We start from the raw sequence: 16,202 nt of genomic DNA on the forward strand, positions 1-16,202 counted from the left end.
CTCTGCCTGTAGCTGTACCCTTTCTCTTCACCCAGTGTCTTGAAAGAGAAGTGTGCTTGTTGCCCTCACCTGTCAGTAGCTATAGCAATCTGGTTTCCGCTTCTCCCACCCCAACCAATTTGGAGGTCTCCACATGTTTGGGGTTTTTTTAATATCAATTTATTTATTTATGTATTTATTTTTTGTTGCATTGGGTTTTTGTTGCTGCGCGCGGGCTTTCTCTAGTTGCGGCGAGTGGGGGCTACTCTTCGTTGCGGTGCGTGAGCTTCTCATTGCGGTGGCTTCTCTTGTTGTGGAGCACGGGCTCTAGGCACACGGGCTTCAGTAGTTGTGGCTCGTGGGCTCTAGAGCGCAGGCTCAGTAGTTGTGGTGCACGGGCTTCGCTGCTCCGCGACGTGTGGGATCTTCCCGGACCAGGGCTCGAACCTGTGTCCCCTGTACTGGCAGGTGGATTCTTAGCCACTGCGCCACCAGGGAAACCCTCTCCACATGTTTTAAATGGTTCATCCCTATCAGTGAAAAAATATGGAGGATGTGCCTCAATGAATGAATATTCATTTGTAAATTTCAGTTGACCCTTGAACAACATGGCTTTGAACTGTGCGGGTCTGCTTATACACAGATTTTTTTCAGTAAGCGTGAACCACAGTACTACACGATCTACAATTGGTTGAATATATGGATACAGGGGGCCGACTGTAAAAGTATATGAGGATTTTCTACTGTGTGGGAGTCAGCACCCCTAACCCCTGCCTTGTTCAAGGGTCAACTGTGTATACATACGCTAATGTACACATATATTGTCTATACTATAAAATAGAAACCAAAATCAGTATTTCAAAGGATGGTTTATAGAAGTTCGAATATTTTCCCTAGTGAATAGTCTCCTCCATGCTTGGGTCTAAATACTGAGTTCAAAGGTGTTTTTTTTCAGCTTTGAGATATAATTGAATACAATAAAACCAATTTTAAGTGTACAAGTCAATGAGTTTAGATAGGTATATAAAGTCTTGTAACCACTACTCTAATTATGGTGTAAAACATTTCTATCACCCCAGAAAGATCTCTCATTCCTCTCTGCAGTTAATCCCTGACCTCTACCCCAGCCCCTGGAAACTACTGACTTGCTTTTAATTACTGTAATTTTGCCTTTTCTAGAATTTTATGTAAATTAAATCACATAGTGTGTAGTTTTTGTGTGTCTGGCTTCTTTCACTTACCATGATAACTTTTTAGATTCATCCATGCCGCTGGTAGTTCATTCAGTTTGATGAACTTGATACAGTCTTCTAAATTTTAGACATTCAAATGGGTGTGTAGTGGTAGCTATTGTCATTTGCCATCGATATCTGCTCTTTGAAATAGCTCTTCTGCCCATTTTATTTTTATCAGGTTCTTTCTTCTTACTGTGTTGTAAGAGTTCTTCATATATTCCGTATACATTTCTTTTATCAGATATATGTTTTGCAGATATTTTTTCCCAGTACGTAGCTTGCTTTTTTGTTTTCTTAAGTGTCCTTTGAAGAGCAAAAATGTTTTAATTTTTTTAAAAAAAATTTTAATTAATTAATTAATTTATTTTTGGCTGTGTTGGGTCTTCATTGTTGCGTGCGGGCTTTCTCTAGTTGCAGCGAGCGGGGGCTACTCTTTGTTGCGGTGAGCGGGCTTCTCATTGCGGTGGCTTCTCTTGTTGTGGAGCACGGGCTCTAGGCATGCAGGCTTCAGTAGTTGCAGCACTTGGGCTCAGTAGTTGTGGCTCACGGGCTCCAGAGCGCAGGCTCTGTAGTTGTGGCACACAGGCTTAGTTACTCCACAGCATGTGGGATCTTCCCAGACCAGGGCTCGAACCCATGTCCCCTGTATTGGCAGGCGGATTCTTAACCACTGCGCCACCAGGGAAGCCCAGAAGTGTTTAATTTTGATGAAATAACGATGTATAAGTTTTTTTCTTTTATGGTTTATATCCTATTTTAAAAATCTTTGCCTAACCCAGTTCACTTAGATTTTATCCTATGCTTTCCTCTAGAGGTTTAATAATTTTAGCTTTTACATTGAAGTCTTTGATTATTTTGAGTTAAACTTTTTGTGGTGTGAAGCAAGGTTTTTTATCTGTTTTTTTGCTTGTTTATTTATTTATTATTTGCATAGGAGTATCCAGTGGCTTCAGTACCATTTGGTGAAGAGATGGGTTTTTTCCTCATTGAATTGCTTTGAGAAATTTAGTGGAAAATCAATTGACCATAAATACATGTATCTGTGACTGGATTTTTATTCTGTTTCATTTATTTGTATGGCTGTCTTTATGCCCATAACAGACTGTCATGATTTCTGTAGCTTTATAATAATTCTTGAAATCAGGTAGAGTAATCCTTCAACTTTTTCTTTGTCAGAATTGTTTAGACCTCTCTACTTTTTAACATGTTTTAAAATCTGTCATATTGCTATTTGTTTTTTATTGGTCCCATCTGATTTTTGTTTTCTTTTTTCTTTCTGTATTCTTTTGGATTAAGTGTTTTTAATTTTTTAGCAACTTTATTGAGGTATAATTTAAATACCATAAATTTACCCATTTTAGATATACAGCTCAATGATTTTTAGTAAATTTACAGAGTTGTGCAACCATCACCACAGTCTAGTTTTAGAATATTTCGAACACCCTTAAAAGATACCTTGTGCCAATTTGCAGTTGATATGATTCCATTTTATCTCCTTTATTGGTTTAATAATTTTTTTAAAAAATTAATTTGTTTATTTTTGGCTGTGTTTGGTCTTTGTTGTGGTGTGCGGGCTTCTCATCGGGGTGGCTTCTGTTTGTTGTGGATCGCGGGCTCTAGAGCTCAGGCTCAGTAGTTGTGGCTAATGGGCTTAGTTGCTCTGCCGGCTGTGGGGTCTTCCCCGACCAGGGCTCGAACCTGACTCCCCTACCTTGGCAGGTGGATTCTTAACTACTGTGCCACCAGGGAAGTTTTCCTTTATTGATTTAATTGACTGTACCTCTTTTTATCTTTTTTCAGAGGTTCCTGTAGGTTTTACAGTATACATCTTTAACTAACCACAGTCTTTTTTTTTTTTTAACATCTTTATTGGAGTATAATTGCTTTACAATGGTGTGTTAGTTTCTGCCTTTTAACAAAGTGAATCCACTATACATATACATCTACCCCATATCTCCTCCCTCTTGCATCTCCCTCCCACCCCTCTAGGTGGTCACAGAGCAACGAGCTGATCTCCCTGTGCTATGTGGCTGCTTCCCACTAGCTATCTATTTTACATTTGGTAGTGTATATATGTCCATGCCACTCTCTCACTTCGTCCCAGCTTACCCTTCCCCCTCACCGTGTCCTCAAGTCTATTCTCTACATCTGAGTCTTTATTCCTGTCCTGCCCCTAGGTTCTTCAGAACTTTTTTTTTTTTTTTAGATTCCATATATATGTGTTAGCATATGGTATTTGTCTTTCTCTTTCTGACTTACTTCACTCTGTATGACAGACTCTAGGTCCATCCACCTCACTACAAATAACTCAATTTCATTTCTTTTTAGGGCTGAGTAATATTCCATTGTATATATGTGCCACATCTTCTTTATCCATTCATCCATCGATGGACACTTAGGTTGCTTCCGTGTCCTGGCTATTGTATATAGTGCTGCAGTGAACATTGTGCTACATGACTCTTTTTGAATTATGGTTTTCTCAGGGTATATGCCCAGTAGTGGGATTGCTGGGTCATATGGTAGTTCTATTTTTCGTTTTTTAGGACACCTCCATACTGTTCTCCATAGTGGTTGTATCAATTTACATTCCCACCAACAGTGCAAGAGGGTTCCCTTTTCTCCACACCCTCTCCAGCATTTACTGTTTGTAGACTTTTTGATGATGGCCATTCTGACTGGTGTGAGGTGATACCTCATTGTAGTTTTGATTTTGCATTTCTCTAATGATTAGTGATGTTGGGCATCCTTTCATGTATTTGTTGGCAGTCTGTATATCTTCTTTGGAAAAATGTTCATTTAGGTCTTCTGGCCATTTTGGATTGGGTTGTTCGTTTTTTTGATATTGAGCTGCATGAGCTGCTTGTAAATTTTGGAGATTAATCCTTTGTCAGTTGCTTCATTTGCAAATATTCTCTCCCATTCTGAGGGTTGTCTTTTCGTCTTGTTTATGGTTTCCTTTGCTGTGCAAAAGCTTTTAAGTTTCATTAGGTCCCATTTGTTTATTTTTGTTTTTATTTCCATTTCTCTAGGAGGTGGGTCAAAAAGGATCTTGCTGTGATTTATGTCATAGAGTGTTCTGCCTATGTTTTCCTCTGAGAGTTTGATAGTGTCTGGCCTTACATTTAGGTCTTTAATCCATTTTGGGTTTATTTTTGGGTATGGTGGTAGGGAGTGTTCTAATTTCATTCTTTTACATGTAGCTGTCCGGTTTTCCCAGCATCACTTATTGAAGAGGCTGTCTTTTCTCCATTGTATATTCTTGCCTCCTTTATCAAAAATAAGGTGACCATATGTGTGCTAACCACAGTCTTTAACGGAACATCATACCACTTCAGGTTTAGTATAAGAATCTTAGAACAGTTCTTTTCCACCTTTTCCCCCTTCCTCCTTTTGTGCCATTGTTATCATTCATTTTGTTTCTGCATGTGCTGTGAACCCCTCAAAGCATTGTTGTTAAACATATTTCCTTTACATAGTTGCTTCTCTTGTAAGGAGATTTCTTAAAGTAAGAAAAAAGTATTTTATATTTCCCTACATATTTTTCATTTCTGGTGCTCGCCATTCCTTCGTGTAGACCCAAATTTACATTCGCTGTCATTAACCCTCTGAAAGACTTTCTTTAACATTTCTTGTAGTGGTGGTCTGTTCATGATGAGTTCTTTCATTCTTTGTTCAAAAATGTCTTTATTTGACCTGTGTTTTTGAGAAGTAGTTTTGCTGGGTATAGAATTCTAGGTTAACACTTGGTTTTCTTTCAGTACTTGAAAGAAATTACTGTCTTCTGGACTGCATTGTTTCTGAAGTGTGCTTTCAATCTTTAGTCCTCTTTGTCTGTTTTTTTTTTTTTTTCCTTTTCTAGCCATTCAAATTTCTTTCTCTTTATCACTGGTTATAAGCAATGTGATTATGATACACCTTGGTGTGGTCATCTTTATGTTTCTTATATTTGAGATTTGTTGAGCTTACTGCATTTTATAGGTTTCATTAAGTTTGGAAAATTTCGAGCCATTATTTTTTCAAATACATTTTTATTCCCCCACTCATGTCCTCTTTTCTTGGACTCCACTTACAAGTATAATAGCCTACTTTATGTGTTCAGTAGCTCACTGATGACTCTCTTTTTTTTTTTGAAGTGTGTTTTTTTTTTCTTTCCCCTGTCAGTGTTTCATTTTGGATGGTTTCTGTCGCTGTGTCTTTAAATTCATTAATTTTGGATTTTCCCCTGCAATAGCTAATCTGCTGTTAACACCATCAAGTTTATCTTACCTCTTGCATTGTATTTTTCATATATAGAAATCTGACTTAAAACTTTTTTTCTACCTTTCACGTCTCTCCTTAACATGCTCCCGCTTTCCTTTAACTTTCTTAAGCTTATACAGTATAGTTATAATACTGTCTTAATGTTTTTATGTACTATTTCTATCATATGTGACATTTCTGGGTCTGTTGTTTTTCCTCCTTATTGTGGGCTTTATTTTCGCTTCTTTGCATGAATTTTTCATTGGATTCCAGATATTGTAAATAATTTCGAGTGCTGGAATTTTTGGTGCTCCTCTAAATGTTGTTGGGCTTGTTGTTCTGGGGTGCTGGTAAGGTCTTTGGGGTTAGTGTGGTACTTCTGGGGCTTGCCTTGCAGCTTCGCTTGGGTGACTCCAGGACAAACTTCAGTGTAATCCAGAGGTTGGCAAACTGTGGCCCACAAGCCAGCTGCCCCTTTTGGGAAGTAAAATTGTTTTGGAACACAGCTACACCCATTTGATGACATATTATCTGTGGTATGTTTTATGTTGACATATTTTATGCTCCAACAGCAGAACTGGGTGATTGCAGCAGAGGCTGTGTGGCCCACAGCCTAAAATACTTAGTATCTGATCCTTTAAGAAGTTTGCCAACATCTGGTTTAAGCTAATTGGGCCTCCGTATTGAAGCAACACCCTCCTGAGGACCTTCCTGATATTCCATATATTAGGAATTCTCTCCATTCTTGTCAGTTGGAACGTGAACTACTCTTGGCCCCACATGAGCCTCTGGGGGTTGTTCTATCTGTTTCATTAGCCCTTCCTGCACTGCAGCCTGAAAATGCTCTTCAGGCAGCGAGCTGCGGCACCCTTAGGGTTTAATCTATTTGTTTCCCTTCCCTCAGGGGATCATTATCTTGTGCTTTCTGTTGTCCAGTGTTTTAAAACTGTTGTCTCATAAAGCTTGTGTGTTTTTCTGTTTGTTGAAGGGGTAGAGTCAGTCTCTGTTGCTCCCTCATTGCTGGAAGTCAACACCCCTCAATTTTCTCATTTTAACTTTTTCTTGCCTGATTGGAAGAGTAATGTGTTTATAACCTACTGATTTCTCTGCAGCATTGGATCTGATTTGCCACTCCTGACTTCTGTAATTTTTCTACTTTCACAAACGTATCTCCCCCATTTGTGATCTGTTTCTCCTCTTCTTTGCTGGCTCTGCCTCTTCTTTCTGCCTTAAATATTAGGATAGCTGATAGTGCTAACCCTGGTCTGTCCCCCTTCCTTTATCGTCCTGTAGCTTCAACCACCATCTGGATAGGGTTGCAATAAATGCTTAGGGATTTAAAGTACAGCTTGGAGTTGTTCAGTCCTGGATTGAAATCTTGGTTCTACCGTTTGTTGTAATGTGGACAAACTCAAGTTCTCTGGGAGTTAATAAGAATAATGTCTATTTTTTTTTTTGGTGCCCTTAATATATACCTGGTGATGTACTAAGAATTTTGTACATGTCATCTCTAACCCTTCACAACAGTTCTATGAGGGAGATACTTTTTTTTGTTTTTTTGTGGTACGCGGGGCTCTCACTGTTGTGGCCTCTCCCGTTGCGGAGCGCAGGCTCCGGACGCGCAGGCTCAGCGGCCATGGCTCACGGGCCCAGCCGCTCCGCGGCATGTGGGATCCTCCTGGACCGGGGCACGAACCCGTGTCCCCTGCATCGGCAGGTGGACTCGCAACCACTGCCCCAGCAGGGAAGCCCGAGGGAGATACTTTTGTTATACCCGTTTATAAATGGGAAAGCCAAAGTTCCAAGAAGTGAAGTCACTTTTCCCAGGTGCACAAGCCAGAATTTGGACCCATATCTGTCTGACCAGACTAGGTTGATCACCTGCCCTGGTTTTGCTGAGATTTCCCTGGTGTTATAACTGAAAGTCCTCACTAGGGAACCCCTCAGTCAAGTGTGTTTGGCCACCCTAGTAAATTGCTCTGCTCTCCCTGGATCTCCTCTCTTCTCTATACCCACGTAATACTTTTCGTGTAGTTTAAACCCTGTCAATGCATGTGAACCACTTTATGGAGCGCCTGACATACAGTAAGGGCTTAAAAGTGGGAGCTGTGATTCCTATTCGCATTTCTAACCCTTCTGAATCTCTTGCAGCAGGCATTTGCTATTCTGATTGGACGCCCACTAGCTGAGCATCATTCTTCTGTACAGGGAATCTCCCCCCTTATGAGGCAGGACCCATTTCCGACTCCAGAGACTGATCCCCACTCCCTGGCCCCAGCCTGGTAGCTACAGCACAGGCAGGTGGCCCAGGCCGTACTTGTGAGATGCTTGTGACCCCAGCTCTGATCAGAAACAGGGCCCATGCAGAATCCGTCCTTTGAGGATGGCGGTGGCGGCCACATTTCAGAACTCAGCAGTGTCCTGGAAGCAGAGTCCTGAGTCAGAGCTGTGAGCTACAGTCTTGTTTCCAGTGGTTTCAACAAGGGGTTCCTCACTGGACCAGATTAGGATGAATGTAATGCTTGCTCCTGGCTGCGGAGGTTCCAGTCTCGGTTCCGCGGCCAGTCTGGAAATTCTGTAAATTACCAGATCTCCTTTAGTAATTTCCTCATCTACTTGAATTAGCCGCAGTTGCTTGCTTTTCTCTGCAGCTGAGACTCAGCTCTGAATGATACCTGTACCGTCTGGATGTTGTGGGCGTTTCAAACTTAGTGGGTCCCAAACAGAACTCATTCCCTTCCCTCAGGGACCTACAGCATTTTACTCTGAATCTCAAGCACATTTCCTCAGTACGTACTGGATTTATGGAATTAGAAACCATAGTCACCTTCAGCTCCTCTTCCCTAACCCCAGCCCCCTCAGTGTTTACCAAGGGAGGGTCCACCTCCCCTGGCTTTTCCTCAGTCTTCGCTGCCTCTGTCTTCACCCAGGCCTTGTGGCTTCTTGCCTTGATCTTGGCGCAGCCTCGGATCTGGTCTTCTTTCTGCCATTCTCAGGAAGCAGAGAAGCAGAGAACATCCAGCATGGCTTGCGAGGGTGGAAGCTGAGGACAGAACGCCAAGAGAGAGCAAGGGGGATGAGGGTAGATTCAAACTCGAGAAATTCATGCCTGGAGTGGAAGAGAAAAAAAACTTTCTTTAAGGGTTTGAAAGGAGAGGGAGTAAAACAGTTGTTTCTTATTATTCACAGATTCTGTAGTTGGAGTTTCACCTACTCACTAAAATTTGTGACCCCCAATCAGTGCTGGTGATGCTTTTGTGGTCATTTGGGACGTGATCAGAGTGGAGAAAAATTTGAGTCCCCTGACGTGCACGTTCCCAGCAGAGGTGGAACAGGGTGACGCTTCGCCTTCTTTTCAGCTCATGTACAATAAATGTGTCCTTTTTACATTCTGTTCTGTGTCACGTCTTTGGTATTTTTTCTTGGTGATTAATTACACTGTGTAAAATAGACCCCCAGCATAGTGTGGAAGTGCTGGCTAGTGTTGCCAAGCGCAGGAAGGCTGTGATGTGCCTTATGGAGAAGATAGGTGTGTCAGATAAGCTTCCTTCAGGCGGTGGAAGGAAGTGCTGCTGACCCTGAGTTTAATGTTAATCAATCATACATATTAAACAAGGTCTTAAATGGAAGCACACCTAAAACAAAGAACGTATTGATCCTTTGATGAAATGTGACGAGAGGCTCACAGGAACCTAACCATCTATTTCCCTTAGGAACCGTGGTTCACTTTCATTAATTCAGTGTTTGCGGTGACTGTATGGCACAGAACTCCTGTGAATGAAAAGAACCAACTGCATTCTGGTGCTCACATTCAGCCCCTTGATCCTTAACAGTGCTCGATATGGAAAATGGGAAGTGGTTCATTGCATCCCCAAGTTTACTCTCTGGGAAATGATTATATCAGTCAGGATTCAACCAGAGAAGCATGAACCAGTAGGAGATATCTATTCTAATAGATGTATTACAAGGCTTATGTAATTGTGCAGGTTGGCTAAGTGAGCCCCAGATCCGTAGGGCAAGCCGTCAGGAAGGGAAGATGACAAGCCAGCTAGAACCCCATGGGCCTGGCAGAAGCTGTTGTCCATAGCAGTCAGAGAGGGAGAATCCAGCAAAGCAGTTGTAGATCCAGCTGCTGTTGAAGTCTCTTTCTCTACGAAAAGCTCAGTCTCTTTTAAAGGCTCACCTGGTTAGGTTGGACCCATTGAGGATAATCATCCCTCCTTGTTGTCAACTGAATAGAGCCTTTGATCACATCTGTAAAATCTCTTCACGGAAGTCCCCACATTCGTGTCTGAATCACTGGGAGAAGGTGTGTGCACACCCCAAGCTGGTCTCTGCCCACTTCTGTCCGTGTCACTGAGTCTAGCCAGGTTAACACCTCTAAAGATCGTCACCATGACGCGTCAAATATAAGTTCTGACGCAGCTTATTTCTCAGAGTTGGGATGATGGGTTCTGTGAGTGAAGTCACGTGATTTCACTTGGCTGTCTTCAAATCAATCCGAGTTTTATTCAACCTCCACCTCTCTCCTAGGACCAGGCACCATTCTAAGTGTTTGCCATAGAGGAAGGTACTTGAACAACATCCTTGTTTTATGTGTGGGGACACTTAGGCACAGAAGTTAGCTGACTCAGTTAAGTGACGGAGCTGGGATTCGATCCCAGGCAGGCCAGAGCCAGAGCCTGTGCTCTGCCCCTTCATGCTGGGCTGAATCTCAACATGGCATTGCGACAAGTCATTTCCATTCTGGACTCCGACTTGTTTTGAGAGGGCAGGGTCTGTACAGGACCATATGGGAACTTGTGGGCTTTGGTGGTCTGGTGGCAGAGGGGGAATGCTCTCTTGTTGGGGACATTAGTGTCCCTTGTAATGGTTGGGCTGTTTGACTCTACTTGCAGAACTCTGGTCCCTCTTGCTTTTCTCCTGGGGCATGTGCCACCCAGAGTCCCTTGAATCATCTCAACCTCTGTTTTACAGATTCTCCATTTACCCCACACTCAGGCCTTATTCCACAAACACTGTCCCAGATGTTTCCTGAAGCTTCAGCTGAATCTCCTGGCCAGGGTTAGACCCTCCCCAGAACTTTCCTGTAGGGCTCTGGCCATTCATGCACTCAAGCAACCAGTGTGGAGGTATTAACTGTGTGCCAGGCACCTTGCTAGGTTCTGAGGATACAGCTGTTCATAGGACAGACGAGCCCTCAATGCCTTCAAAGCCATTACATCCCCAGGTCCCAGAGAAAAGGCCTGGGGAGTAGGAATGCCTGTCAAACAGGAAAGCTGGACCCACTAAGCCTTGCATACTGCCTTTCTTCCTCATTCAGCAGTTATTTGCAAGTTTGTGTGTTCCTCCTTTCATAGGTGAACACATTAAAACAATTTTACATCGTTAAGAGTTCTTCATCTTCCTTGCCCCTTTTCTCCCCTGCCATCCCAAAGGTGACCCTTATCCATTTAATGCCTATCTTTCCAGATCTTTCTTTCATGTGTTTATAAACCAATATGAATATATTATATTTGAAAATGTTTATAATTGCACACAATAATCATTCCATAAATGCTTATTGGTGAATGAATGGATGAGTTTCCACATGTGTTTCTCCCAATTTCCTTGCTGCCCTCCCTGATTTCTGTACCCTCTCTGGGCACAGTGGCCACACAGGTGAGGAGGGTAAGAGCTCTGGATTCCTGGTTTTCCTTGTGAACCGTGTTGTCTGGATGTGGACAAAAGAGCTTGCTGTCAGTGTTAATTAGCTCAGGCTGCCATAACGAAATATCACAGGCTGGGTGGCTTAAACAACAGAAGTTTATTTCTCACATCTCTGAATGCTGAGAAGTCCAAGATCAAGGTGCCAGCCTGGTTGGTTTCCAGTGAGAACTCTTCTTGGCTTGTAGACGGCTGCCTTCTGGTTGTGTCCTCACATTGTTGGGGGAGATAGAGAGATTGAGAGATCTCTTCCTCTTCTTAGAAGGCCACAGTCCTATTGGATTAGCTCCCTACGCTGTGGTTTCATTTAATCTGCATTACCTCCTATGGGCCCTTGCTCCAGATACAGTCGCATTGGGGTTTAAGGTTTCAACATAAGGATTTTGGGGGGCCACAAGTCAGTCCATAGCACTGTCTATGATGTCTGCATATGCCTCAGGGCCACCACACACAGAGCTGGGCTGCTCCAGTGCCCTGGTTCAGGCTCTGCTCCCAGCGGGCATGCTCTAGGATGTTTGTTGATGCATGCATTTCCTAGAGTAGAACTACTTGCCCTGGGACCTGGGGGAAGCTGAGGTCCTCCCAGTGGCCTCCATCCCTAGCATTCCATGTGAATTAGTGGAAATTTCAGCCACCACTTTGTGAATGGTTCCAGATGTGCACGCTTGGGGAGAGTGAGATGGCTGGAAAGCCAAGCTTGAATTAAAAGTTCAATTAAGCTTAGGATGGTAGATAGCTACTCTCTCCCAAGGATCCAAGAAGGGGAAACAGGAGTATCATGAGATACCTCAGGCCTTTTGAAACTGGGGGCTAGCTCTACGCCTTGATGAAACAAGTGGCATGCGAAAGCAGAATAATTAGCTTTGTCCTTGGCTCAGATCTTGGTCGGTTTTAAAGGCTCAGAAGGATAAAGAGGCAAGAGAAGGAAATAGAGTCCACAGAGAGTTGCTGAGAAGGGAGAAGAGTTCACTGGGAGATTAAGGGCTAATTAGTTTTTGGAAGGGGGTTTCAAAGGAGAAACTGTCAGGAGTCACTGGGCGTGGCTCTGAGACACATTCATGTAGTGGTTTGGATGCTAGGGTGAAAGAGGGTGATGCAGGGTTTTAGGGGGATGGAGTGGATGACATTTGTGGAAGACTGTTGGGGGGAAGGGAGCTGCTGGCTCAACGTGGCAAGAATGCTCACAAGGCAAGCCGAACACGAAGACTGTGTGTTATCCAGAAATGAATTGTCCGCTTGATGTGGCCCAAGCGTGTGCCAAATGGGACTGAAAGTTAGATCAGGAAAAACCAAAGGATTGATGGAGTAACAGGAGGACTGTGAAGCTGGTAACCTGCTGTCTGGGTGGGTCGACTCACAGCAGCTGTGAACTTGGACTTGGGGACAGTTGTTCAGTGTGGGGCATCCATTCCAGGTACCTGCAGTGGGGACAGTCACCGTGTATCATCAGGTAGTGTAGAAAGAATGTACCAGGATGGTTAAGATCAGACAAACTCCAGCACTTTCTGTGGGCAAGTTATAATCTCTGCAAGCCTCGGTTTCCTCACTGGTAAAGGTGGATAAAAATAGTACCTACCTATTAGGGCTGTTGAGAGGACTAAACTAGGAAACGCCTGGTAAATGCATGGTAAATGCTTAACAAATGTTAGCTGTAATTTCACAGTTAAGCAATACAATTTGTGTCCTTGTGATAAGGAAGGACATTTTTACTTCACTTTCTTAACTCACCAAGAAAAGGCATGTGGAGAAGGAAATAAACAGAACACAGGTGCAGTCAAATGGATTTTAGCCAAAGTCAGGCTGAAGAGAGCAGAGGAGAGGGCTCGAGCTGTGGTAGAGTGTTTATCAGTTAGGAGAGGGAATTGAGTGACACAGGAATGGGAGGATCGAAAGGGAGACAAAGGAGAAAAAGGAGGGAATTTTATCATTCTGTTACTCTGGCTGTTAGCAGCTTAGGCAGAGCACCCACTCTGTACAGCGTGCCCCATTAGATAGGGGGTTACATGGGGATAGATGGACTGGCCCTCTCTCATGGTCCTCACGGCCCACCTTGTCATGATTGGCAGAGTGAGTGTAGCAATGACAGAAGAATTAAATCCTGAACACGGGCAGGAGCATTAGTCCAGCAGAGGCCTGATGCTGCCTGACTGAAGGCCCACGCCCTCAGGGACTCTCTGTGTATCCAGGACAGAATTGGAGTGCCCACTCCTGTGCTGCAGTGTGCCAGGTGCTCTGTGAAGCATGCAGCCTGGTCTCTGATTTTAGTCCAAGTTCAGAAGGAAGTACGTGGAGAGAACATTCAGGAGGCTCTGATGAAATTCCAGGAGAAAGGAGATGCACCCCAAACAGGGGCCAGTGGGATTGAAGAAGAGAGGACAGGTGCAGGAGCCAGGGACACAGTGTTGGCAGATGTCAGGAGGACTCAGCGAGAATGTGGGAGAAAGGGCAAGAAGCCCAGTGGTCCTCATATTTTAGGGTGTTTGAGTCACCTGTAGGGCTTAATGCGACAGATTCCTAGCACCCCTCCCAGACCTACTGAGTCTGAATTTCTGCGTTGGGCCCAGGATCTGCCTTTTTTAGCGGGTACCCCAGAGGCTTCTGATGTAGGTGGTCTGCAAGTCATGCCTTGAGAAATGCTGGATTAGAGAAGGTAAACGTCTCAGCCTGGCCCTGCAGAGAGCAGAGTCTGAGGCAAGGGCTAAGGCACTTAAGTTTTATCAGGGAGGTGAAATCCCAGGAGTGGGAGGGGAAGCGGAGAAGATGCAGTAGGACACGTGGAATTTTCAGGCTGGCCGCTATTTCAGAATAAGCCATGAAGGATCAGGCAGCTGACTCGGCACGGGGGCTGCTGCAGGCAGTTTGCAGGAGGAATCGCGCCTCAGCGTAGTTGCGGCGTGACGGATATAGGGGAGTCTGGTTCTCTCCCTGTCCCGCCTGACCCCTGTTTCCCGTGGGTGAAAGTCACTGCACTGGAGCTCGCTCCCCTGCCTTTCAGAATTGTGTCAACTGTCCCCTTGGTGACTTCTCAGCAGGCCAGGTCCCATACCCCTGGCAGTAGAGGGGCAACCAGGGTGGGCAGGGTGCTGGCCTAGAGAGAAAGGAAGAAGGGAGCAGTGAGATGGGGCCCAGCTTTGTCTCCCAGTAGAGGAGGAAGTCAGGCTGGGAAAGGTGGATTACCAGTTCCCGTAATGAATTAGAGTTTTGAAGCTGGAGAGTAAGAAGAAAGATTTCTAGGGAAATGATCTAAATGGAATTACATTAACAATGGCAATAAGAAAGGAAGAATTTGTATCCATAGTAAATGTCTTTAAATTCTTCTTCGTTTGTATTTCTTGCCCCAGAAAAACACCAGTGGTCAAATGACACGTGTGAGCGGTGGCGAGTTTTGGCAAAAGGGAGGCGGCAGAAATTCAAGGTATCACCTGTATATTTTTTATCCTGAATTAAGTTTCTCCCTTCTCAGCCCAAAGTTCTAGTGAAAGGTTCCACTTGGATTAAAGAGCAAATGAGTTTGTGAATCTCATTCAAAATCCCACATCTTTTTTCCTCTGAAGACCTATAAGTTCCTAAGTTGCTCTGAAAGGAATTTAAAACTAATAATTGTAATTCTTAAGGGCTGCCAGTGGCCTATGGGATTCCAGAGAGTAATAACCTCATTTAACACTTACGTGAAGTTTTCTGTCTGTGTGTTACCAGAACTTGGTTAACATTACACACTGGCAAATGTATTCGTCTGTCATAGAAGTAGGGGGAATTTAGTCACAGGAAGTTTAAATAACCGATCGTGTCGTGTAAGGAGCCAACAACGAATAGATGCTTAGATTTATTTTCTGCTGTCATCATGAACAGAAGTATTTTATCATCTTGAATAAAAGTATTTCAGATGGCTATGAGATCAGATCCTAGGAAGAAGATCAGATCAGATCTCTTGACAGTCATAAAGATGTTGATAACTCAGTGGTGACAAGTTGACTTTAGTTTGTATGTGTGTGATGTCTGGGGGCAGGGGGTAAAAATTTGCAGCTGTTGTTTATTTATCTATTCATTTATCTATCTAACTGAAGTATAGTTGATTTACAATGTTGTGTTAATTTCTGTGGTACAGCAAAGTGATTCCATGTATGTGTTTATACACTCTCTTTCATATTCTTTTCCATTACAGTCTATTACAGGATACTGAATGTAATTCCCTGTGCTATACAGTAGGACCTTGTTGTTTATCTTAGTCTCTATATAATAGTTTGCACCTGCTAATCCCAAACTCCCAATCCATCCCGCCCTGCCGCCCCTCCTTCTTGACAACCACAAGTCTGTTCTCTGTCTGTAAGTCTTTTTTGTAGATAGGTTCGTTTGTGTCATATTTTAGATTCCACATATAAGTGATATCATATGGTATTTGTCTTTCTCTTTCTGACTTCACTTAGTATGATAATTCTAGGTCCATCCATGTGGCTGCAAATGGCATTATTTCATTCTTTTTTATGGCTGAGTAATATTCCATTGTATATATGAACCACATCTTTATTCATTCATCTGTGGATGGACATTTAGGTTGTTTCCATGTCTTGGCAATTGTGAGTAGTGCTTACAGCTGTTTTTAATACAATCACGGTGCTTGTGAGTAGAGGTAAAGGATGGGTGAGGATGGGTAGAAAACTCATGATTTGAGGTAGAAGTTAAAGGACAGACAAATGAATAAAGTCTGGATTATTAAGTGCCTGTAGTCAATGTCATTACTTTGAATTGAGAAGTAAAGGTTTTGAGCAACTGAAAGGGCAAAATGGGGAATAGGAAGAAATGCCACGCTAGCATCACGTAAAGAAAGAAAAGGGCGAAGAAAGAGAGAGAGATTATTGTAGGAAGTAAATGTAGTCCATTAAGGAATTTATTGCAGGAGATACTGGCCATAAACAAAGAAGACTCATGAGCTGCATGTTTTAGAGAGAGTGATTATTGGGGACTGGATCTATAACGCTCATGCAACAAAGTTTTACTGAGCAACAGATACATACACGGCACTGAGACAGCAATGAGAAGAGTTTG

Source organism: Lagenorhynchus albirostris, chromosome 3 (genome assembly GCF_949774975.1).
Source record: "Lagenorhynchus albirostris chromosome 3, mLagAlb1.1, whole genome shotgun sequence".
In the NCBI taxonomy this organism is placed as follows: Eukaryota; Metazoa; Chordata; class Mammalia; order Artiodactyla; family Delphinidae; genus Lagenorhynchus; species Lagenorhynchus albirostris.